This window comes from Phocoena sinus, chromosome 2 (genome assembly GCF_008692025.1).
Source record: "Phocoena sinus isolate mPhoSin1 chromosome 2, mPhoSin1.pri, whole genome shotgun sequence".
NCBI classification, from domain to species: Eukaryota; Metazoa; Chordata; class Mammalia; order Artiodactyla; family Phocoenidae; genus Phocoena; species Phocoena sinus.
In genome coordinates this window covers 28545316-28572508 of record NC_045764.1, presented here as the reverse complement: position 1 = coordinate 28572508, position 27193 = coordinate 28545316, and positions in this window count along the sequence as shown.

Sequence of the window (27193 nt, the reverse complement as noted above, 5' to 3'; positions counted from 1 at the left end):
TACCTAACGTTCGAATTTTACATTTTAAGGAAATTATTTAAGCACTTGTTTTTAAGATGTAAATCTTCATAGATCATTATTGAAATTGTGTTACCTTAATCATTTCTAAAATTTAGTTTTCTTATGAAAATAGATACATTGTTTTGTAGCAAGTGAAGCATATATCTAGGTAATAATATTATTAGGTTTTGAAGCCTTAGTGAATATTAATATCTGAAAGTGTCTCATTGTCTTTTATTTATTTTTTTTTTTGCGGTACATGGGACTCTCACTGTTGTGGCCTCTCCCGTTGTGGAGCACAGGCTCCAGATGCCCAGGCTCAGCAGCCACGGCACACGGGCCCAGCCGCTCCACGGCATGTGGGATGTTCCCGGACCGTGGCACGAACCCGTGTCCCCTGCATCGGCAGGCGGACTCTCAACCACTGCGCCACCAGGGAAGCCCTCATTGTCTTTTAAATATTCAATATATGTTGTCAGAATTTCTGATCTCAACTTCTGAGTGTCTTTGTTTGCTTTCTCAATACTCTTTTATAGAATATTTTTGTAAATTTTTAGCATAGAGTGCTTTAATTAAGGATTTAATTTGTTTAAATTATTTCTTCATTGATGATTACAATTTTATCCATTTGGACCTTGAGCTTAAATGAGATATTATTCCAGTCTGACAAAATATCTAAATGTTTATTGCCTTGAGATTTTAATGATATAACTTTTGAGCTCTATTTGCCTTCAACATTATGTCACTCAGTAAAAATCCACTCACATGTTTTCCTGAAATAAATTGGTTCAATTTTACTAATTCTTGCTTATTGTCAGAATATATTTCTATCTGTTGTGATTTGCAGTGTCATAAATTTTCTAGGATATTGTACATTATTAATATCTTTTCTTTTTTTCCCTACTAATATAAAGATTCATGCTTATTATAGTTAAAATGTATGAACACGTATCCAAACTTAGCTATCTTTTTATTCTAGGTTTCTTGTATTATTGTTTTACTAAAAATTTCCTAATTTATAAATGTACACGCTACATAATAAGAACTCACACAGGCATTGCCCAGGTGAATGTTAAAGGCAGTCTGAAAATAAACTATTTAAGAATAGTAGCAGCAACTGAGCGATTTGTTTTTATTTTATTTATTCATTAAAAAATTTTTTTTGGTCATGCTGTGCAGCTTGCGGGATCTTAGTTCCCTGACCAAGGCCTGAACCCAGGCCCGGCAGTGAAAACGCCGAGTCTTAACCACTGGACCGCTAGGGAATTCCCACACTAAGTAATTTGAATATGATAATCTGGTGAGTCTCCTGAAGCTCAGAACACATTATAAAGAATGTACATTCAGTCATTCTGTACATGATCCCAGATTTCATATAGATTTGTAATTATAAAATATCTCTTGCTAGTATTGCTTCCCCACTTGAAGAATTCTTTGTATGCCATTTAGATAGGTAACCTAGGTTTTTTGTTCTTTGACTTTTTGATAATATTTTTGTGATGAACTTTTTTCAAAGTTTCACTGTCAGCATTTCCAACTTCTGTATTAACATATTTATGTCTTATATACAACATCATTAATCCTTTTTTCTAAACTTTTGACACCCTTGATTGTATTTAGGGTATTTTATCCATTTATATTTTACATAATTAATAATATTTATTGGTTTAGATGCAAAATTTTAAGATATTTTTGAGGCTTTTTTTTAAGAGAAGTTTTAGGTTCACAGTAAAATTGAAAGGACAGTACAGAGATTTCCCACATACTTCCTGCCCCGACACATACATAGCCTCCACCATTATCAACATCCCCACCAGAGTGGGGCATTTTTTACAATTGATGAACCTACATTGACACATCATAGTCATCCAAAGTACACAGTTTACATTAGAATTCACTGTTGTGTTCATTCTCTGGGTTCAGACAAATGTATATTGACTTGCATCCATCATTATAGTATCTTACAGAGTATTTTCAGTGCCCCCAAATTATTCTATGCTCTGCCTATTCACCCGTCACCTAATGCCCAACCCCTGACAAACAATAATTTACTGTGTCTGCAATTTTGCCTTTTCAAGAATGACATGCAGTTGGAATCATACACTATGCAGACTTTTCAGATTGGCTTCTTTCATTTAGCAATATGCATTTATGTTTCCTTCATGTCTTTTCATAATTTGATAGCTCATTTCTTTTTAAAGCGGAATAATATTTCATTATGTAGATATATCACAGTTCATTTACCCATTCACCTACTTGAAAGGCATCTTGGTTGCATCCAACTTTTGGCAATTATGAATAAAACTGCTGTAAACATACATGTGTAGTTTTTTGTGTGTGCATAAGTTTTCAAGGCGTTTGGATAAATACCAAGGATTGTGATTGCTCTATCATATGTTAAGAGTATGTTAGGTTTTGTAAGAAGCCACCAAACTGTCTTCCAAAGTAATTGTACCATTTTGCATTTCTACCGGTAGTGAATGAGGGTTCCTGTTGCTCCGCATCCTCACCAGTATTTAGTTTTGTCAGTGTTGGAATTTTTTTCCCCTTCTAATAGGTATGTAATGGCATCTTGCTGTAGTTTTAATTTTCATTTCCCTGATGATATATCATGTGGAACATATTTTCATATATTTAATTACCAACTGTATATCTTATTTAGTGAGGTGTCTGTTAAGAGTGTTGGCCCATTTTTAATCAGGTTATTCGTGTTCTTATTATTAAGTTTTAAGAGTTCTTTATATATTTTAGACAAGAGTTTATTATCATATGTGTATTTTGGAAATATTTTCTCCCAATCCATCACTTGTCTTCTCATTCTCTTGACATTGCCTTTTGCAGAGCAGTTTTTAATTCTAATGAAGTCCAGCTTATCAGTTATTTCTTTCATGGATTGTGCCTTGGATTATATCTAAAAGTCATCACCATATCCAAGATCAACTGGGTCATCTAGGTGTTCTATGTTTTCTTTTAGGAGTGTTATAGTTCTGAATTTTATAGTTAGGCCTGTGATCCATTTTGAGTTAATTTTTGTGAAAAGCATAAGATGTGTCTAGATTCTCTTTTTTTTTTTTTTTTTGCATGTGGATGTCTAGATGTTCCACATTTGTTGAAAAGACTGTTTTTGCTCCATTGCATCGCTTTTGCTCCTTTATGAAAAAGTCAGCTGATTAAATTTGAGTGGGTCTATTTCTGGGCCCTCTGTTTTGTTCCACTGATGCATTTGTCTGTTCTTTCACTAGTGCCAAAGTCCATCAACTTTGTTCTTCAGTATCGTTTTGGCTATTCTGGGTCTTTGCCTCTTGCTATAAACTTCAGAATCAGTTTGTTGATATCCATAAAATAATTTGATGGGATTTTGATAGAAAGTGCAGTGAATCTGTAGGTCAAGTTGGGAAGAACTGATAGCTTAAGTTCTTAATAGTGAGTCTTCCTATCCATGAACATGGAATATCTCTCCATTTATTTAGTTCTTCTTTGATTCCATTCATCTGAGCTTTACAGTTTTTCTCATATAGACTTTACACATTTTGTTAGATTTATATCTAACTACTTCATTTTTGGGGGGTGCTGATGTAAATGGTTTTGACTTTTAATTTTGAATTCCTTTTGTTCATTTCTGGTATACAGGAAATAACTGACTTTTGTATATTCACTTTGCTATAATTTGTCATTTTTATTTGTTCCAGGAGCTTTTTTCTTTGTTTTGGATTTTCTACATTGATGATCATAAGATCTGTGAACAACGACAGTTGCACATCTTCCTCCCCAATATGAATACATTTTGTTTCCTTTCTTTGTTTTATTGCATTAGGTAGGACTTCCAGTGACTTGTTGAAAAGGATTGGTGAGAGGGGACACCCTTGCCTTGCTCTCTGCCTTTTCCTAGTTAAAAAGCTTCTAGTGTCTCACCATTAAGTTTGATATTAGTGTAGGTTTTGATATTGTTTATGAAGTTGAAGTTCCACTCTATTTGTAGTTTACTGAGTGTTTTTATCATGAAAGAGTGTTGGATCTTGTCAAATACTTTTTTTGCATCAATTGATATGATCATGTGGTTCTTATTTTTTAGCCTGGTGATGTGATAGATTATATTAATTGACTTTTGAATGTTGAACCAGTCTTGCGTACCTGGGATAAATCCCATTTGGTAGTGGGTATATAATTCTTTTTATATATTGTTGGATTGATTTATTAATATTTTGTTAAAAGATTTTTACACCTTATGTTCATGAGAGCTATAGGCCTTAAAAAAAATCAGATCCTGCTGTTTCTGGGTTTTTGGCTTTTCCAGTACCCAACTCAAGATACAAAGAAGGCAAAAGAAAACTCAAGAAATTCACCAACATGTTATTCCTTGAGTCTCAAATTCCCTATCCAGTCCACCTATTTTTCTCTACTTTTGGCATCTGATGTTTGTTTCATACACACTGTTCACAATTTTTAGCTATAATTAGTGGGAAGAATGTGGGGAAATGTGTCTACTCCATTTTTACTAGATTGGGAAGTCTCCTTTTCATTACATTTTGTAATTGTTTATTTGTGATATTTAGGAAAGCTGCTGATTTGGTGTAGATTTTTCTAGGCCAAATGCTTTATTGAATTCTTATTATAGTTCACATAATTTTTTTGTTTCAGTTTGATAGGTTTTCTAACTAAAATATAATATGAAAATAATTTTAGTTTTGACATTACCTTATCAATATTTGTAACTTATTACTGTTTATGATATTGGGTAGGGGCTTAGAACACGCTTAAATATTTTTTCTTTTTCATGTGTCTTTTGGTATTGTATAACTCCAATTATTTCTGAAAAGGAGTAGAGACAAAAATGTAAATTAATACTTATAAGCATATGCTTATAAATATGTTAACATGTTTATGATATATTAACAATAAAATACTTCCTATCCATTTTTAAAATCCTGGCTCAAAATCACCCCCCTTAGAAAGTGTTCTATTATTATTTTCACTAAAATTTGTTCTCCTCCATCAAAACCATACTTTTGATGGTATGGTATTTAGCATATAATTTGACAATTAGTAATACTCAAATTATACTCAGATTCTATGTTGTGTGGGATTTTTCTGACTGCTGAACATGTCTTGTTTCTTTTTCTCTAAGTATATTTCTTGAGAACAGGTGATAAGCTCAGTTAATCTCTTCACATCCTTATAGAACCTACCAATATTCTTAGCTCATGGAAGTTTATCATTTGTGTATTTGGAATCAATAGACATGTCCCATCTCATGTCCCTGGAGTTATCCACTTTTTCCATCCTCTCACACAGTATTAGGAAGCCTACATGTCTTTTTTGTATGAATTAATCTTAATACTGTAAAGTTTCTTCTTTTTTTTTTTTTTTTTTTTTTGTGGTATGTGGGCCTTTCACTGTTGTGGCCTCTCCCGTTGCGGAGCACAGGCTCCGGACGCGCAGGCTCAGCGGCCATGGCCTACGGGCCCAGCTGCTCCGCGGCATGTGGGATCTACCCGGACCAGGGCACGAACCCGTGTCCCCTGCATTGGCAGGCGGACTCTCAACCACTGCGCCACCAGGGAAGCCTAATACTGTAAAGTTTCTGACGCAGCTCTCCTTCTATAAACATATGATTCTTATTTTATTAAGACTAGAATTGGAGATTCATGAACATGTTACATACATCATGGCAAGAGATTACCTAGATGTGATCAGAAAATGGGAGAAAATGAATAATTGGACAAAAATCAATAGAGTGGCTCTAAAACTCTCTCCCTAAAGCTTCCTTTCTTTCACTCTTTCAGTATTTCTTTTCAATATTTGTCCTTTCTCTATTTAGAGATTCCAGACACTTTTCGCATGTCCCAGTATAATTTTGTTTCGTGTTTCTGAATTTTTGGAAAAAGTAAGGATGGTTTCCCTATACGAAAGGACACCGGTCAGGAAGATCAGGGTATGAAAAGCTCAGAAAGCAGATTCATACTGTATGTTTCATGTATATACCTTTATTTTATTTAAATTCTTGACCTGTCAATTTTTATGAAAACCTGTAAGGACAGCAAAGCAGTCAAGAGTTAAATTATATGGAAATTCACTTAAGATGATTTCCTAGTTTTAAGCTCTTGCACCTCTTTCTGGATGGGCATGAGAAAGAGGGTGTGGAAATTAGCTTTTGGATGGCATGGGATTGAGAAAGATCAGCTTAGTGGGCAAAGCTCTGAAAAGCAGACTTCTGTCTGCTGGAACATGCACACTAAGGGACCTGGCTTTCCCTAATCCTTTATCCTGGGTGCGCAATAATGCAACATCCACCAGGAAATTAAAGCTTAAAAATGACAGTTATGAATTATATTGACAGCTAGTAAAGAAGGTGATAAAAAATTGCATTTCTGAAAATTATTTTGAGAAGTCTCTTGATCAGGTTCTACAAAAGATGATTTGTGAGTTGTAATTACAGTTGGGTGAATGCCCTGGTTCTGTGGTTTGGGACTTTTAGAATTTCTAAAACACAAGCAAAGCATTTAGCAAATTAAAGATACTCACATTGGGAGCTGCTGATACGAAAGAAAACTTCAAGGTTCAACATTTTAAGACTCGATGAATACATTCAGATTGTTAGACTGCATCATCAAGAAATTGACTGTGGATGTGGTAGTCAAAATTAAATTGCATAAGGTAGCCATGTTTAGAGAGATAACAAAATAATTTTATCACTCAGTATAAATGCAGTATAAATAAAATGAAAAGTAAGGGGGCATATGAAAGCCAGCATACAGCTCACACCTTCCCCAATTTGTTACCACCTGAAGGAAAATTAATATTAGGAAGCGTGAAATTTTAATGATTGGTCTTCACACTGAAGACTCATTTATACAGTGAATACTTTCATCAAAATTTGTATACTTAGAATCATTTTTTAACATCTTTATTGGAGTATAATTGCTTTACAATGGTGTGTTAGTTTCTGCTTTATAACAAAGTGAATCAGCTGTACATATACATATATCCCCATATCTCCTCCCTCTTGCGTCTCCCTCCCACCCGCCCTATCCCACCCCACTAGGTGTTCACAAAGCACTGAGGTGATCTCCCTGTACTATGCGGCTCCTTCCACTAGCTATCTATTTTACATTTGGTAGTATATATGGGTGAGTAAAATGTGACCTTCCCTAATTATAAAAAAAGATGATGTTGATAGACATCCTGAAAAATCTACTTTATTAAATGCCACTGATTCCTAATTGACTTTTTACCGACAATAACCTATTAGCTCTTCTTAATCCAGCAGCTTGATGCTTTTGTTTAATGAAATTATACATGTAGTTAGTAATTTTAAAAATCGTGCTCTGGTTGTCAAAGTCCATATTGTCTATTTCTCCTACTGCCAGTCCCACAGCATATATGAATTGAATTAACCTTTAGTTTAATCATTATATCATTGCTCTACTGCCAAAATAAAGTCACTACTGGATAGAAACCATAGTCTTCCAATTGATGTATTAGAAACAGCACAGTGATAAGAGAAGCATTCATTTAGTGCTTTAGGGTACTGAAAAATCTATATAGACTAAATAACCAAGTTGATTATTTGTGCTGAGACAATAATTTAATAAAATCGCTCTTGTCCATTATATTTTATATACATGTGAAATTTATATGAATGAATATAATTTGTGCATGCATACAGAAAAAAAAATTATCTTACACATGCAATGGTGCTAAGATTTCAGAATTAACTGCTACAATCGGTCAGTTAGTGAATATATTATTGTTTCATCTTTGGTCCCAGAGCACCAATAAAAATAAGATAATTTATATTCATAGTTCTGAACTTCAAATTATAAATTGCAACTGGGTTATATAATTGACTGGTTATATATCCTCTGGTGTCTTTAGGGTTTTAAATTCTTTCTCCAGTATATCCATGCAGATAATTCCTTCCTCCTTAGAAGATTTATGCCTGCTGATAAAGAAACTACACTGAGTTCATTTGCCTACATTATGCATGGTCTTCTTAAATTTCTCCTGCTTTTTCTCATGCCAAGCACCCAGGCTCTGCTTTTATTTTTAAAATGTCACCATTCATTGGGTTCAGGTAGACATACTTCTTAACATCCATCATATTTTAGCAATGAATAATTGGGACAAATACAAGTGTACCTTCTTTCCATTGTATTAATTTTGTAATAAATATTGTTTTTTCAGTTGCATTATAGATCATTGGAGGGCTGAGGCTGCATTTCTTATCCCTTTTTATTTCTAGTATTTGCCACAGTGGCTTGTGCCCCTATGGGAGTTAATATATGACCTCTCTTCAAAATACTTGTAAGAGGGCCTACAATGAAAAAAATATCTCCACCTCCACAATTTTGAGAGTCTTAATTGACTGCTTGGAAATGTGTGTTGTTTTTTTTTATGTTCATCTTTTAGATCTAAGTGTCTATATATCAACCACATGACATCAACTTTTAGAAGAATCCTGTGTTTTTTTGGATGACCTTTTAAGGAGAGACCAGAGTTTCTTGGTCATCACAAAGCAAACTCTACAAATCGTCATGAATTCTGTTACCTTGGCAGAATTTAAGAGTGCAAGGAAAGCTGTCACTGTTTGTAGATGACATGATACTATACATAGAGAATCTTAAAGATGCTACCAAAAAACTACTAGAGCTAATCAATGAATTTGGTAAAGTAGCAGGATACAAAATTAATGCACAGAAATCTCTGGCATTCCTATACACTAATGATGAAAAATCTGAAAGTGAAATCAAGAAAACACTCCCATTTACCATTGCAACAAAAAGAATAAAATATCTAGGAATAAACCTACCTAAGGAGACAAAAGACCTGTATGCAGAAAATTATAAGACACTGATGAAAGAAGTTAAAGATGATACAAATAGATGGAGAGATATACCATGTTCTTGGATTGGAAGAAGCAACATTGTGAAAATGACTCTACTACCCAAAGCAATCTACAGATTCAATGCAATCCCTGTTATACTACCACTGGCATTTTTCACAGAACTAGAACAAAAAATTTCACAATTTGTATGGAAACACAAAAGACCCCGAATAGCCAAAGCAATATTGAGAATGAAAAACAGAGCTGGAGGAGTCAGGCTACCTGACTTCAGAGTATACTACAAAGCTACAGTAATTAAGACAGTATGGTACTGGCACAAAAACAGAAATATAGATCAATGGAACAGGATAGAAAGCCCAGAGATAAACCCACACACATATGGTCAACTTATCTTTGATAAAGGAGGCAGGAATGTACAGTGGAGAAAGGACAGCCTCTTCAATAAGTGGCGCTGGGGGCTTCCCTGGTGGCACAGTGGTTGAGAGTCCACCTGCCAATGCAGGGGACATGGGTTCGTGCCCTGATCCGGGAAGATCCCACATGCCGCGGAGCAGCTGGGCCCATGAGCTGTGGCCGCTGAGCCTGCGCGTCTGGAGCCTGTGCTCCGCAAGCGGAGAGGCCACACAGTGAGAGGCCTGCGTACCAAAAAAAAAAAATGGTGCTGGGAAAAATGGACAGGTACATGTAAAAGTATGAGATTAGATCACTCCCTAACACCATACACAAAAATAAGCTCAAAATGGATTAAAGACCTAAATGTAAGGCCAGAAACTATCAAACTCTTAGAGGAAAACATAGGTAGAGCACTCTATGACATAAATCACAGCAAGATCCTTTTTGACCCACCTCCTAGAGAAATGGAAATAAAAACAAAAATAAACAAATGGGACCTAATGAAACTTCAAAGCTTTTGCACAGCAAAGGAAACTATAAACAAGACGAAAAGACAACCCTCAGTATGGGAGAAAATATTTGCAAATGAAGCAACTGACAAAGGATTAATCTCCAAAATTTATAAGCAGCTCATGTAGCTCAATAACAGAAAAACAAACAACCCAATCCAAAAATGGGCAGAAGATCTAAATAGACATTTCTCCAAAGAATATATACAGACTGCCAACAAACACATGAAAGAATGCTCAACATCATTAATCATTAGAGAAATGCAAATCAAAACTACAATGAGATATCATCTCACACCAGTCAGAATGGCCATCATCAAAAAATCTAGAAGCAATAAATGCTGGAGAGGGTGTGGAGAAAAGGGAACACTCTTGCACTGCTGGTGGGAATGTGAATTGGTACAGCCACTATGGAGAACAGTATGGAGGTTCCTTAAAAAACTACAAATAGAACTACCATATGACCCAGCAATCCCACTACTGGGCATATACCCTGAGAAAACCATAATTCAAAAAGAGTCATGTACCAAAATGTTCATTGCAGCTCTATTTACAATAGTCAGGAGATGGAAACAACCTAAGTGTCCATCATCGGATGAATGGATAAAGAAGATGTGGCACATATATACAATGGAATATTACTCAGCCATAAAAAGAAACGAAATTGAGCTCTTTGTAATGAGGTGGATGGACCTAGAGTGTCATACAGAGTGAAGTAAGTCAGAAAGAGAAAGAGAAATACCGTATGCTAACACATATATATGGAATTTAAGAAAAAAAAATGTCATGAAGAACCTAGGGGTAAGACAGGAATAAAGACACAGACCTACTAGATAATGGACTTGAGGATATGGAGAGGAGGACGGGTTAGCTGTGACAAAGCAAGAGAGTGGCATGGACATATGTACACTACCAAACGTAAGATACATAGCTAGTGGGAAGCAGCCGCATAGCACAGGGAGATCAGCTCGGTGCTTTGTGACCACCTGGAGGGGTGGGATAGGGAGGGTGGGAGGGAGAGAGACCCAAGAGGGAAGAGATACGGGAACATATGTATATGTATAACTCATTCACTTTGTTATAAAGCAGAAACTAGCACACCATTGTAAAGCAATTATACTCCAATAAAGATGTAAAAAAAGAGTGCAAGGAGGGGACCAGTTCCATAACCTCCACAAAGAGTGCATCTGTGGCCCAGATGGGGTTCTCTTCAAAGGGTAGACAGCATCAGCTTCTACCTCTCTCACCTTTGCTCCAAAGTAGTTTTACCTGTTGATTCAAGATTGAATGATTTTGAAGACAAAGGCTCTGTGAGATCCCCTAGGGCTTTTTAAGTTCCAGATATTACACATTTTTCCTAATGCTTAATTTAAGCATTTGCTATTAAAATTGTTAGGGCACCACATCATATCTCATTTTAATTTTCACACACCCACTGTATAAATCCTTATGTAGTTTCGATACACTGTTTGGATTGTTTGTGCCTGATGAAAAATGTTCTTGCTACAGAAGGCAGAGCACCTGTAAATAGGCAAGAACAGAATGGAACCTCAAAATATTTAAAGTGTATTCTGCATGGCAGAGCATCTGCTTGAAGAGATGTCTATGTCACTCTGGATAGAAACCATAGTCCTCCAATTGCTTATCAGAAGCAGCACAGTGATAAGAGAAGCATTTATTTAGTGCTTTAGGGTACTGAAAAAAATCTGTATAGACTAAATAACCAAGTTGATTATTAGTGCTGAGACAGTAACTTAATAAAATTAACCTACAGATTCTTGTAGGTTGTTGATTTCTGCAGAGGGAGAACACCTGAGGTGCTTGACTTCCAATGACCCACCTCAGGCTTACAGGTATGCTGTAGTGTAGCAACTGCCATTATTTAGGTCATGTTGCTTCTGAAAAATAAAGTAGAAAAGGTTTGCCAGAAGGATCTTACGTGACATTTCAAATAGCAAATAGTTTAGTGGGGCATGTGGGAGTCTGACTTTTGGAGGCATCTTATAATATTTTCACAACAAATCATTCTGGGGCAAAGTCACTGAGATGTAATTTGAGAAACAAAACCTAAATAGCATTAGAGAGCATGTAATATTTTTTCTTACAGTTTTTCTTAATTTTACCTCTTTCTATTTTATAAATATAGATAGGTGATATATATTATATGTAGTATGATATACAATATAATACAGAATACATAAAGTAATATATAATGTACTGTATATAAATAAATGTAATATATTCTATTTATCATGTATTTATCATCTGTCTATCTATTGAGAGACCATTCTGTAATTAATTTCATACTATGTAACCATATTTTTAACTGTTTGGCTTAAAGTAATAACAGATTCACATGGAGCTGTAAGAAATAATACATAAGGACCCCCTATATCCTTCACCCAGTTACCCCAGTGATAACATCTCCCATAACTATAGCTTAGTATCACAATGAGGAAAATAAATTTGGTATAATACATACACCCTATTCAATCTACCAGTTTTACTCATGCGTGTGTTTAGTTCCTGTGTAATTTGATGGTATGTGTGGATCTGTGTGAGCACCACACAACACAAGGACACAAGAATGGTTCCATCACAGGTTCCCTGTGCCACTTTTTCACAGACATGGCCACCTCCCCACCTGCTCCCTCTCTAAAACATAGCAACCACTAATTACCCATTCTAAAAGTTTGTCACTGCTGTGTTGCTATATAGATTTATTCAGTATATGATATTTTGAGATGACCTTTTTCATGCAGTTTAATTTCCTTGAGATCCACTCAAGTTGTTGCTTGTGTCAAGAGCCTTCTCCTTGTTAACCTTGAGTAGTATTCCATCATATGGATGCACAAGACTTGTTTACTAAAAACTGTAAACAGTTTGGTTAACCATTCAACCATAGTAGGACATTTGGGTTGTTTCCAGTTTGAAGCTATTACAAAGAAAGCTGCTATGAACATTTGTGTGATATGCAGATTTTTTTGTGAAAATAAGTTTTCATTTTTCTGGTATAAATGTCCTGCAGTGTAATTTCTGAAGTGTACAGTAAGCTCATGTTTAGTTTGTAAGAAACTGTCACGTCCTTTTCCAGAGGAGCTGTATCATTTTACATTCTCACAAGCAATATAAGGAGGATGCAGTTTAATATGACTTATTCATATTATCCGTTTCTCCTTGAGTGAGTTTTTGTAAGATCATGTTTTTCAAGGAATCAGTATATTTCATATAAATTAAAGATTTTTTCAATCATAAATAGGTGTTGCATTTTGTCAAATGTTTTGTTCTGGGTCAATTATATGATCATATGATTGATCTCTTTTAGCTCATAAGTATGCTGGATTACTTTGATTAATTTTTAACATTGAACCAGCCTTACATATCTAAAATAAAATCCACTTGAACATAATAAATAATTCTTTTCATGCATTGCTGATTTCATTTGCTCATATTTCGTTGAGGATTTTTGCATCAAAGTTCATGAGAGATACTAGTCTGTATTTCTTCTACTCTGTCTTCCTTTTTTTCCTTTATTATTGTCTTTGTCTGGTTATGGTATTATAGTAATACTTAACTTCATAAAGGAAGTAGCCTTCCTGCTCAATTTTCTGGAAGAAATTGTGTAAATTTGGTTTTTATTTTAAAAGTTTGGTAGAATTTTCCAGTGAAATCATCTGTCTGTGGAGTGGATTTTTTGTTTTGTTTTTTTGGCCTTGGTTTTTGTTTTTCAGGGGTTTAAAATTACAAATTCAGTTTCTTTAATAGTTATAGTACTAGTTTAGTTTGGTTACCTCATTCATCTTTGTTGAGATTTTGTAGCCTGTTTCTCTAGGAATTGATCCATTTTTTTCCCAAGGTTGTCATATTTATGAACATAAATTTGTTTGCAGTATTCCCTTATATTTCTTTTACTTTGCTACAGGAGCTGTTGTGATAGTCTCAATATCATTCCTGTAGTTAGTTACGTGTCTTCTTTCATTTTATCTTTGCTAATCTTGATGGAGAGTTATCAACTTACTGATTTTTTTTGATGAACAGAGCTTTTTGTTGATTTTTCTCAATTGTTTACCTATTTTAATTTTAGATGATTTCTACTCTTTGTGAATTTTTCTTTTCTTCTTTCATTATGGGAATTCTGCTATATATTTTTCTAATTTCCTGAGTTAGATTATTGATTTAAGACCTCTGATATTTTATGGCAAACATTTACTCCTATAAATTTCCCTCTCAAAATTGTTTTAGATGACTTCCACATGTTTTTATTTTGAATTTTCATTTTTGTTTAGTTCTAAGTATTTTTATAATTTTTGGCACTTCTTTTTTGACTTTTGGATTATACAGAAGTGCACTGTTTAATAGTAAAGTGATTGTAGAATTTCCTATTTTCTTTCTGTTATTCTAATTTGACTTCATTGATGTCACAAAGCATGCCCTGTATAATTTTAACGTTTTAAATATTTGAGCTTGGTTTTGTGAATCAAAATATAATCTGTCTTAGTGTTTGTTACATGGGTGCTTGAACAAGCTCTGAATGAAGAGCTTGTTCAAGTGGAATGAAGTGTTGGGTAATGTCAGTTAGATCCTATGTTGATTGTGTTGTTCATTTCTTACTAGTTACTAGTTATGGTTGCTTTTCTAAGGCAGCAGACCCACAGATCTCCTTACACTGCCGTTCTGGAAATGGAACCCCTGATAATGAGATTTTGAAGCAATGTTTCCTTTGTCTTCTAGTTACTACTGGCATTGTGCTAAAATTCTCCTGATATTTTTTCTTAATTTGTAAATGTTTTGGTTTGATGGTTCTTTTGTTTCATTTTGAAATCTGAAGATTCACTTTTGTATATTTTATTGTTTCTGTCATTAGTCACTCTGAAAGAGTTTTCATTAATATTCTATAAAAATTTGAAGCCATCTTTACAGTTTCCACAATGTTGTAAAAACTCATATAAACAAAGTTTAATTGATAAGAAATTTAAAGAGAATTTTAAGGAAACAACTAGGAATATAACAGTAAGGATTATGTTAATTATTTTCTATTTAAATGCTAGTTGCTGTTAATCTGTTTAAAAATATGATTAATTAAAGTGGGTATTTATGTGTAACAAATGCTGTCAGTTTTTTTTAATGTAAGGCTATTTCACATAAGAACTAACAGGCCAAATTTTGTAAATCCTCAATTACTTCATATTTACTAAGAGTCAACTATGTTAGTTTTCATTCAAACTGATTTATATATGCCACATTCATATCTATCTTAATAGACATTAAATTTATTGGGATCTTCTCATTTTTAGATTTTTGCCTCCCACTGTGCTTCGTAGAGAGGATTATGCATAGCAACCTTGCAGGGGCTTCTTTTTGTACATTTCAAGCACTTGAGAAAAAAAAAAAAACAGCTTTCTTACCAACATTTATGTTGAGTCAAGATTGACCCATGAAAAGCCAATTATAGTCTAACTCCAACATTTATTTAGAGAAACTATAATTATCTCTAGGGAATAAAGAGAAAAGCACTTTTGAATATTTAAAAATATTCTCTCTTACAATACTTTTCCCTCTACCAAGGTATGTTCTTGATCCACTGTCATGGCTGTTTGAGATCTCCCACTGCACTGCCATATTCTGGAACTTTCCTAACTTCCAGTACACCTCTCTGCCCCTCATTTGTCCCCTCGTCAGAGGGCATGCTCAATTTTAGATGTCTAGACAATCTGATAATTATTCTGACCTTTTGTGTGGCTGAATGGTATATTTTACTTTCATTTTTCTTTTTTCTTCCAGGTGAGATATTTACATTTTTATTTGATGTTTCAGTGTCAAACTAGAGGACTAACTTTATCTTGAGTTTATTTAGGATAGTTTCATACCCAAGAATATTCTGAAGGGTTATCTGAAATATTATAAAGGGTCATGTAATTATATCATGAGGTCTGTATAGTTTTCCAAATCTCCTTTCTTCAACAAATACATATTTATTGAGTTCCTATTAAATTCAAGGCACCATGATAGACATTGCAAATCAAAAGTATAAATGAATGAATGAATGAGTGAATAAATGAATGAATAACAAAATGTGGTCATGGACTTTTAGAGTCTGATAAAATCAACCCTGCATAAATCTGCAGCACAAAATGTGTTAGACAATGAATCCTTGTTTGATAGATTTAAACTAGAACCTTGTACAACTGACATTTACTTAAAATTATCTACTAAAAAGTACCGATGTTAATCCAGTTAACTAGAATCTGAGCTTCTTGTTCATCTTTGTTTTTTTGGTTTTTTAAAAAATTTTATTTACTTTTATTTTTTGGCTGCATTGGGTCTTCATTGCTGCACGTGGGCTTTGTCTAGTTGTGGCGAGCAGGGGCTACTCTTCTTTGCGGTGCGTGGGCTTCTTATCGCAAGTGGCTTTTCTTGTTGCAGAGTACGGGCTCTAGGCACTCGGGCTTCAGTAGTTGTGGCTCACGGGCTCGGTAGTTGTGGCTCATGGGCTCTAGAGAGCAGGCTCAGTAGTTGTGGTGCCCGGGCTTAGTTGCTCTGTGGCATGTGGGATCTTCCCAGACCAGGGATCGAACCCATGTCCCCTTCATTGGCAGGCGGATTCTTAACCACTGTGCCACCAGGGAAGTCTCTCTTGTTCATCTTTGAATGCTGTTCTACTAGTATGCTTTTTAGAATGATGGGATTAATTAATATTTGAAAAACAAATAAAAGATTAACCCAATTGTAATTTGCAGGAAAAAAGTTGCACTGATATCAGAACAGTTATCTGTTATATATATCTGTCTAAGAGATATATGACGTATATATGACAAAAGCTAAAATAAAATTCATCATTTTTCCCTGGAAATGTTTATTCTTTAAATGGTATAACACAATTGCCTAAATATTTATAAATAGTTCCATAAAAAGAGATACCTCTAGTGACTCAAAAGAGAAAATCTAAAGAGAAGAAGTATAAGAACCTATTTTGAAATAATAACTATTTTATTATTTATGAAGCCTCTCAGTTGAACTACTCACTATAACAGCTTTCTACAGTAGGTAGTAATTGTCTGTTTCAAGGTGGAAAAAATGGAACATGTCTTTATATACTTTTCATTATGTAACTCTGCTTAAATCATTCTCTATGAATGACAAAACAATGGTGTATGAAACTCACTGCTAGGCTGCAAACTGCAGGGAGACCATAAACATACAGAATATTTCAACAAATTTCCGAATTAAAGAAACTTAATGTTTCAGCATTGACTGGCAAAATGAAGTTGCATAAGCTACAGCTAAATACATGTTCAGGCAGAGTGTAGGAGGGAGCTGACCCCCAGAAGAATGGCGTGGAGGCCTGACCTCTGAAATTGCAAGGTCAAAGTGAGATATGGTGTGGAGGGAGGTTACTTATGATTGGCAACCTTTCCATTTCCCTGTTTCAACTTTACAAACAGTATGCTGCCAGCAAAACATTCATGCCTAGCGTTCCAACCCCAGCAACACAGTGGAGGTTTATTAACTAGATATTGATCACAGTGTCTGGGATGAGCCATGCAAGGAAGTTAGAGGGGGTGTCAATGTTTTAGAACCAAGCCACAGTCTGGAATAGGGGGTGGCAACCTCCACAAATGGTTTGCTCCAGAAATAGTTCACTCGATACGCACAGAGTCACCAGTCAGGCTTCCTATTGCCTCATCTTAAAATATAAATGAAAGATCCAGTACTAACATGCTTGAGGACATCTTTAACATAAAATTTAAAATTCAGGTTAAAGAGACAAAATTGTTCATAGACAAAACAAAGGAACAAAACGTTCTAATTTCTATACTCAGAGGGTTCCAAGAAGATACTATATCCATAAAAGAGGAACTGTATTTTAAAAATAATAACTAGAAAATGATAAAGAATTTTTTACAAGATAAAAATGTGATTGATGAAATATAAAAAAATCTTGGAAAATAGATTTGAGGCAGTCTTAGAAAATATAAAACTAAATACAATGTTCAATATATGTGAGAGAAAAGTTAAGAGAAAAATCAGTTCAGGGGGTCCAACATTTGAGTGATAGGATTTCAAGAAAGAGACCATAGAGAAAATAAAGGGAAAGTTATCAGAAGAGAGTCCTCAGAGATCATGAATATTCTAAGAGAAAGGACATAATGAGTGCTAAACAAGATTTAAAAAAAAAAGGACCCACACCACCCCAGTGTTGTGAACTTTTAGAACTAAAAGGATAAAGAAAAGATCATAAAAATCCCCACAATTAAAAATGACATCACCTTAACTAGAAATGAAGAGCAAACTGGTTGGTATTCCCCTTCCCATAGCAATACTGAGTGATTGTTTAAAATGAAACAATTTCATCAAAATATTTTCAGAAAATGGTTCTGATACTTTTAGACCCCACTTAAAATATGAAGAGCAGAGTGTCTAAAAGCATGTTAGATTTGGAAGCAGAGACTGGGATCTAAGAATTAATGGATCCAACTCAGGTGACAGCTCTGCAGACAGAGACGAACTCTTTTCTGTTGGAGTAAAGGAATGAGGGGAGCAGTAAAAGGCTGTCTTTGTAGACAGAAAATTCCAGAGACCAGACAGTATGAAGGAGATGTCCAAAGAAGTTAAGTATATGAAAAAAGTAAAAAGTGAAAGGGAATTCTTAAGAAAGAAAAGCATGTCAATTTGAAAGTCAAGGAACATTTAAGAAAGTTTTTCAAAAAAAAGAAATTTCATCCTAGGAGATTATTTAATCATTATTCTAAACTGTAAACAATACTTACATATAACGCATTTTCAGCAATTAGAATCAAAGGACAGATAAAACTGGAGATAATGAGGTTTAAGACTGTAATGTAAATGTTACCAAACTCAACATTGTAAAAGTACTGATCATAAAGGTAAAGGAGAGAAGAGAGATGAATGCAGTTTAGGGAACACTCATATTCTTATTTTACAAAATGGGAATCAAGATATAGACTCCAAATTTGAAGAGAGAAAAGAAAGACATACAAGTAGTAGTTTTGGTATAAACCATTAAAATCACCAAAGTAATCAACAGTTATTAGACTATACTGAGAGAGTGGACATGTGGGGAGGCAGTGGGGAGTGTGAATAAACTATATCATCATACACAATGACAAAGCTATAATGTTAAAAGCAGGTATCAAGAAATAGCAGTCTCCTGATTATCTAGAAATATGGAGGCAACCTCCAGAGCAAAGAAAAAAGGAAGGAGTCTAAATATTATATAGTTAAAAGAGTTGTGTTGGGTTATACTGGGGGTGGGGAGTTGTATAGTGGGCAGTAAACCAAAGTCTGTTTCATTAATAATCCTTTAGTACAATTTGATTTTTAAACTTTATATATAAATATTATTTCCAAAATACGAGTTAAAAGGTGGTAACAAAAGTATGATTTTTAATTTGTAGATAAGAAGACTATCTTACTGTGAAACCCACCATGTATGTTTGATTCAGTTTGCTCAAGATCTGGCCAGTGGTAGAGTGAGGACTATGGCACAGAATTTCTTGGTCTAGTGCTCTTTGTTCTAAAACTCAATAAAGGAGGGCGTGGGGTGGAAATCTCCATGAAGGCAGGTTGATTCTTTCAGATATCTATGAGCATTATGCTAGAAAAATGTCATTGAGTAGGAAAACAATGGAAAGCCCAATGACGCATTGACTTTTTTGCCAGAGGCTAAGCTGGAGAATTTTCGAGGAAAACCAGTCGGCATAACTTTCTTTACACGGTGGAGTGGGGATTGTTTCCATTTAAAGAGAAGTGCTCTTTGGTCCTCACTGAGAATTGAAATAGTTATTGTTTTTCCCTTTCCTGTTGGAATGGAATAGCAGTTGGCTCTCCAAGAGTCTACTATTCATTTTAAGTACCCAATAAAAGTCCTGTAGATATACTTGGAGTACCAGCCAGAGAAAAGGAAATTAGAAACCCTGAAAATATTTGAAACACAGGTTTGAGGTTATTTGAACTAATAACGACATTTATTACTAATGAGACTGAAGATATGATTAGACTTTCTTTGTGAGCAAGCACAGCATCTCCTGGCAACCACTGATTTTATTTCAGAAAAGGGTACCTTTACTTTATCACACATAGTTTATCTGACTATGGGACTCAATTGATGGAATAATGAAGTATTGTGACTTATTGTAATCAAATCTGCATGTGATTTTCTCTAAAATAATTGTAAGCTTCCACTGTATTGAAGGAAATGCTTTGTAATAAAGAAGACTCATGTTATGTTTGGGAAAATTTCACTCAATTCTATAAGTTCTTTTTATTGATAACAATCTAACATGTAACATTTTGAAAGAATTTAAGTCTGGGGAATGTTGTGAAATCAATCACTCTTTCTTATCCTAATAGATAGCATAATACTAAAAAATTTAGTACTCATAGGAGAAGACACTTCAGTAATATATAATTTATTTATATATATTATTTTTCTGAGTTTTTTTCCGATAAATACAACTTTTAGAAGTGGGGGAAGGAATGGCCGTAAAGGTGCAGATTGATAAATCTTGTTCTTTCTTTGGACAACTGGCCATACGTTCTACAGTCATAAATTTCTATATGTAAAATTGAAGATTGGTTGTAAGAAGATGAAGTATAAATAAATTACTTCATAATATTTTGTTAAAGTACAACATACACTAATTTAGTACAAAAATAAACTAAAACAGAAAATGAATGTTCAAATTACACAGGATAAAGATTGAAATATCTGATTAGTATTCATAGATGAATTAAATATATTATCTTTATTATTTTTATAATTACAAAAATTGCGTCTTTTTTAAAAAGTACAATAGTGCATAGAAGATTGTTCTTTTATGACTAGCTTCTTCACCCATGAGTGTTGTATACCACAGGCACCTTTTCAGGTGTTCTTTCAGTATGCATTGCCATTAGATAGTCTTAAATTGCTTTCAGAATGATGAACATTTTTCTTAAATTTGAAGAGTTTTCAAGGTTAATCTAAATAATATTACTATACTGTTCAAAATACAATGGAAACTATTTAAATGTGGTTCTGTTCTTGGGGGTATAATAAAACAGAACATGGATAAGAAATTAAGAAAAAGCTAACTAGAGTTATTAAGTAATAATGAGTAAAAGGAATATTCTTGAGATTGCCAAAATCAAATTTATGATCCTGCTATGGAATTTTGAGAGATGTTAGTCTACATGTATTAAAAACACAAGATAACTATTTCTATAATTAAAGCATCAATCTGTTAAAAACTATGTAACCCACACAGAATGCCAGTATCCATTTATGGATTTTTTTTAAAGTAACACTGCATTCCCACCCCCACCCCCCAATCCCAGAAAGTTCGGTGGTTACCATGAATATTCTGGAGGCCCTGTGGGCCTTTTTTGAATAACAAAAGACAGTAAGATTCAAAAAGTTCTAAAATATTATTAATAACCACTTTTCCTCAATGATTCCCATAGGTATGACAGATGGATTACTCATTTTATTTGAATCAATAAATGATTTTCCATTTAATAAAGGGTAGAGACTGCTGCCTGCTTATTGTTCAGTTTCCCAGGGCACCCAGCATATGATGAGACATTATCTGTTGACCTAATTTAATAATGAAAAGGAAGACAGGTTAAAAGTTACAGTGTTGAGATGCTCAGTAGTACTGCTACAGTGGAGACCACGTGCTGCCAGGTCAATGGCGATACTAGGATCACAAAGGTGTGCAGTGCATAGGTGGGGACGGGGAAGGTTGGGAGGCATGGCATTGGAAAGGAGGACTGAGGGCGGGGGTGTAGACGGGAAAGAAGACAGGCACCATTAGAAATGACCTGACGCCTGTACATTTAGTCTCAGAGGATACTGAGCCAGAATTGTTCAGAAGTGATTGTGGAGAAAGAAACATTCACCTCCTGTGTTCACTCATTTCTTTAACAAATAATTGTTTAATGCCTACTGTCATAAGCCAGGCTCTGCTCTAGGCTTTTGGACTTCACTGGATAGAGGTTCCAGATCAATGGAGCTTTCATGTTGGTGGGGAAGGTCAGAGAACAATAAATATATAAGTAAATTATGTGGGATGTCAGAAGTGGAAAATGCTATTGAGAGTAAAAGTAACATAAAACAGGGCTAAGGGGATGAGGGGTAGTTTTCATTATTAAACAGGGAGTCAAAATCAGTGTTATTGAAATTTTGTTGCTTGAACAAGATCTGAAAATGAGTGGGTTAGCTGAGTGTACAATGAAGGGAAGCATTACAGGTAGAGGAAACTGCTAGAGTAGGGAGCCCAGAGGGAGAATGTGCCTGGATGTTCTAGGAACAGCCTGGAGGTCAGTGTCGCTGGAGCAGGGAGCAGCAGAAAATAAGGCCAGGAAACAATGAGCTGCGTCATGTAGAGCCTTGTAAGCCATTTTACCAGCTTTGCTTTTACTGGGAAGGCATTGCCAGAAGATTTCCTACGTGACTGAACATGAGTGTGAGAGAGGAGAGAAGTCAGGCTCGAGTATAAGGGTTTTATTCTGAGCAACTGGAAAAGTGGAATTGGCATCAACTGGAAGGGAGAAGGCTTACGTCACCATAGAGCAGGGTGTATTTTATCAGGGGGCAGGGCAAACATTTAGTTGTGAACATTACATTTGACACGTCTATCAGACAACCACATGGAAATGTTGAATATGCAATTGGATACTGGAATCTGAACTTCCAAAAATTATAGACATACCTTGGAGATATTGTGGGTTTGGTTCCAGACCACTGCAATAAAGGGAGTCACGTGAATTTTTTGTTTCCCCAATGCATATAAAAGTTATGTTTATACTACACTGTAGTCTAAGTGTGCAATAACATTATATGTGTAAAAACAATGTACATCTCTTAAGAAAACTTTATTGCTAAAAAAATCATAACCATCATCTGAGCCTTCATCTAGTCATAGTCTTTTTACCATAGTAACATCAAAGATGACTGATCACAGATCACTATAACAAATATAATAATAATTAAAGAGTTTGAAATATTGCAAAATTACCAGAATGCCACAGAAACATGAAGTGAGAAAATGCTGTTGGAAAAGTGGTGCCAATAGACTTGTTTGAGGAAGGGTTGCCACAGACCTTCAATTTGTAAAAAACACAGTATCTGCAAAACACAGTAATGTGAGCAGCATAAAGGGAGCTATGCCTGGATCTCTGTCTGGATCTCCACCTCAGTCTCTCCATCTCCAGGTCCAGCTCCATCCCTAGATCTGGATCTTGGCCTGGATCTACATTTAGATCTAATCTGTCTATATATTAAGAATATAGATGCATTTAAAGTTGTGAGACTGGATGAGGTCACCAAGAAAGTGAGTATAGACAGAAAAGAAAAGAGGACCAAATTATGGAGTTGGGACACGGCAGCACTAAGAAGTCAGTGATAAGAGGAAGAAACAGAAAAGAGAACAGAGAATGAACAATTAGTTGGTCAGAAGATGTGCCAGTCAGGGTGTGCTCAGAGAAGCAGAACCACTATAAGTGGTATAGAACATGGAATTTGTTATGGGGATTTGATTTTACCTAATCCTGGGAACTGGTTAAACAATTTCTATATGGCTGTTGCTCCTGTCTCTGGTGTGGACCTCTCCTAGGTGCTGAAGGAGATCTGGTAAGAGACAGGAGCTACAGGCTCTCCTCAGGCTCCCTTGCGACAGGTGAGCACATCAGTGACAGCAGTGACTTGTGCTCCTGCACTGACCTTCTCAACATAAAAAGGATATGACTGCTGCTTTACTGCTTCCTTCCAAATCTGGCACAAAATATCTCATGTGGCCCAAGCTGTCAGTACCATGAGGAAGGGGATTTCAGGAAATATATTTCCAACTTAGATAAGTTGACTCAATGCAAATCGACCACCAAGAAAAGCTAAGAAATTGTGGTAACTTGGAAGCTAAGTAAATAAAAGTAAATAAAATGATTTAAGGAAGAGAAAATGGCCAATTATTTCACATTTTTCTAAGTAAGTTGAAAATGGAGCAGTTATCATTCAGTGTAGCAGTGTAGAGGCCATTGGTAAATTGGACAACAGTAGGTTCAATGGAATTGAGGGGAGGGGGCAGAAAAATACAGAGTGAAGTGGATTTGAAAGAGAATGGGAGGAAAGAAATGGGAGATAGAAGTAGAAACAACATCACGCAGAAGTTTTACCACAAAAAAAGAGTAATAAAGTGGAGGAATAGCCAGAGAAAAGGAAACAAATTTTTTAAAAGGGAATAAACTAGAAAAATAAATTTAAAATAAATACATAACATTTTTGATGTGTTAGGAGAACTTCTGGGTAATAGCCTCTAGCAGGCAAGAGGAGATATGAGCTGGTACACAGATGATGGGGTTGGCTTTATATAGAGGCACGGCCAGCTCTCCCACGGTAAGTGGGAAGGCACAGTTCAGAGGTGCAGGTGCAGACCAAGGAGTTGATGTGCTCTTGGTTATCTGGGTGATATTTCTTCGGATTGCTCCAGATGGAGGCAGGAAGCAAAGACATCAGCTAAGAAAGAGGATGAGGTAGGGATGTTGGAGATTTGGAGAGAGGATAAGTGCTGAAATACTCTTCCAGAGGTTGGGAGAGTGGATGGACCCAGGATTTTAGCACGATTGCCTGGCGACTTTGGGGACCCATTAGGGTTCACTACTGTTGTCTACAAAATAAGCTATACATTACCCCATTTTTAATTACAGAGAAAAGGAGTGAAACCTTACAGCAAATTTGCATTGCTTCAAAAACTCTTCTACTAGATTAGAAACAGCAGAACGCCATGCTAGGTAGACAGAAGCCAAATCCCCTGGAAGTTATTTACATTAAGCCCTGTGTTGCAGTAGTTCAAATTTAATAATATGCCCATAATAAAACTCATAACCTAAATTTGAAAGCCTTTCCAAAACACTTAGTAAGGTGGAACTGTAGTGCAATTCTAATTATAAACTATGTAGGGAGATTAACATCCCTCATCAAATAATTTTTTTAGAGTGAGTGCAAACCAGAACCTTTGTCCACTGATGGTCCTGTCCCTGGCCTCTTTATTGCCGCTCCAAGGCTCGTGTGGTTGGGGGTTTCCGTGTTCATTAAGCTGCCTGCACAGAGGAGCACTTCAGCACATAATAAGTGCATACTGGGATGAATCAGTTATTGGCACAAACTACCACCACAGCCATATGCAGCTCATTTTATTTTACTTTTTTCTATTTCTCCAGCCCACCCACTAAATTTTACTCCCTTTGCCAAGTTACTCCCCTATGCTTGGTTTAGAAACAAGACCCATTATTACCCTTCTGTTTTCACACTTAAAACACAGTATAATAATATTGATTTCTGATTTATCTTCAGTTATATTTTTAGAAGCAGATGATGTAAAAACAGGGCAAGGCCTGAAAGAATGAGATGATACAGTTATTCAAATGGATGTATTCAAGTTCCACCATGTTTGAGAAGAACACCAAGGTTTATCCAAAAATCCTGTTTTTCCTGCTGGCTCTGTACTTCCAGCTTCAGTGTCTTCACTGTCAAGTACAGGAATATTTTACTCGGGGACAGGCAGGGGAAAGGCAAGAAGAGCTCAGAGCAAACCTGCTTTGAAGCCTGGGAGCCAGTGGGTGAATGTCATGCAAGCTGAGACATTAGACCATTTTAACTTTGAGTAGAGTTCTCTGGGAAGTCCATTGTATAGAGAACCCAGATGCTTTCCCTAGAAAGTTGAACCCATTCAGAAATTTCCCATGGAATCTAGAGAAAATTGGGTTTATAAGGGATTGATTTCAGAGTCACATCACCAGAGCCTTTTGAAGCCAAATCAAATGCTACTGTCAGTGTTTGAATCACAAGTTTACTCATAATTCCAGAGAACTGGAAGCACCATTGCAGTCTTCCAGCTGATGCCTTCTGCACTGATAAATGTCTTATTTGTAAGTGTGTGACAAAAATTCAAACATTTGATTAAAAACTGTAAAAATTAGAATAGGCCTGAAAGTATGAATTTGAATCTTAATTAGTTTCATACTTCCCACATTTTGTTGCTAAATAATGAGCTTCCTGTCTCATTTTACTTTACCGTATAGAATATTGAGCGTACGATACATCGTGACATTTACTCTCAGGCTCTTTTACCTCCCCGAGGGAGTGATTGGGAAACATACCTTCAAGCAGTGTCTTAAAAATATTAGCGCTAGCACCTTCTGACTGCTTGATAAAGGCCGTCATAGCAGTGACTAACACCGGGGTATAACATTCTTCTCTTCCAAAGGCCAGAAACCTTTGTAGAGCTAACACATAATAAAAGAACCAATAACAAACAAATTAAAAAATACCTGTCTGTAAGAGGAACTGGAAAATCTGAAGTGTATGAAATGGTCACTTCTGAAAAGAGCAGAAAGTTAACTGGCATTTGAAGAAGGAATAAAAGAACCAGAAGTAATTAGTAAAAAGACTATTCCAGCTCTTTGTTTTTGTTTCTTTAACCAGCTTCAGTTCCACTGTGCTCTACTCTCCTCCCCTAATTCTGAAATAACTGCATTTATGCAGAGAAAACAGGGACAATGCAGAGGCAAAATGAAGATTAAAAGTGAAATGGCAATCTTTATTATCAGGACTTTAGCACTGAATAAAGGCAGGACAACCTTTTTTTTCCTGTCCAGTCATAATTTCTCGACATTAGGGATCCGTAACTTTATTGCTTACATAGGTTCCTTTCAGGCAGCAGTAAACATTTTCTTTGTAATATTAATGATTAAGCAAGGGAAGGATGACAGTTCAGAGCCCCTTAGAGGATACATCTCTTCACTGCCAGAGATCAGATAGCCATGTCTAATGAAGCATGATGATTCCCCCAACATCATGTCTACAAAAGACACCTATGTAGATCATTAATGTTGGGTATAATTAGTGTAAAGTTATAATCCTCAAATTTAGGAGATCCAATCAGACCCAGGTCTTATGTTCTGTGTGTCTTCAGAATTTCCTTGGCTGCAAAGAATACACAACCAGAGGGCAGTTAGCAGTGTGCCTAGGCATCTTAAACTAGTTCCTTATCAGTTTAGCAGTGTGCCTAGGCATCTTAAACTAGTTCCTTATCAGTTTAGCTTTACCTTGTACCTATGCTTGTGGCAAAATAGGACGCAGGAGCATGTTAATTTTATTTAATCAGATGTGATAAACAACTGACATAGGCATGGTTAAAATGATTCCAACACCATCTGCTGAAGCCTACAACCAAGATCACTGTAGAGTCGCCTTGATTTTCAGGGTTTTCACTGGCACAGGGGACCCTCTGAACTAGGTAGGTATCACAGAAATAATTTGATTTTCGCTGAGCTCTCAGACTCATAAGAGATGAGCAGAGTCCAGGTTAAGAAGAAATTAATCTCCAAACACTGAGTTTATTATGCAACTAAAGGGACTTGGTAATTAATTTCTCTTGTGACTAATGAT